The sequence below is a fragment of the Eimeria mitis genome, genomic scaffold (genome assembly GCF_000499745.2).
Source record: "Eimeria mitis Houghton genomic scaffold, Emh_scaff1852, whole genome shotgun sequence".
Classification (NCBI taxonomy): domain Eukaryota; phylum Apicomplexa; class Conoidasida; order Eucoccidiorida; family Eimeriidae; genus Eimeria; species Eimeria mitis.
The window spans coordinates 6,796-7,010 of NW_013570174.1; the positions used below are offsets into that span (position 1 = coordinate 6,796).

At 52.6% G+C, this 215-nt stretch overlaps 1 protein-coding gene across 1 annotated transcript in view; it reads left to right on the forward strand.

Moving 5' to 3' along the window:
• The window catches only part of EMH_0044560 (uncharacterized protein), a gene marked incomplete at both ends in the record, with an annotated part of 4,455 nt that overhangs the window by 3,307 nt on the left and 933 nt on the right, over window positions 1-215 (forward strand).

Genomic DNA, 215 nt, shown 5'->3' on the forward strand with positions numbered 1-215 from the left:
CAACCACCCGCAGCAGCAGCAGCGGCAAAAATAGGAACAGCAGAAGCAGCAGAAGCAGCAGCAGCAGATGCAGCAGCAGCACAACCACCACCAGCAGCAACAACAGCAGCAGCAACAGATGCAGCAACAGCAGCAGCAGCAGCAGCAGCAGCAGCAGCAGCAGCAGAGGATTCGTTGTTTAGTGGGTTTAGATCTTTGTTTGGTTTTTTTGTTTT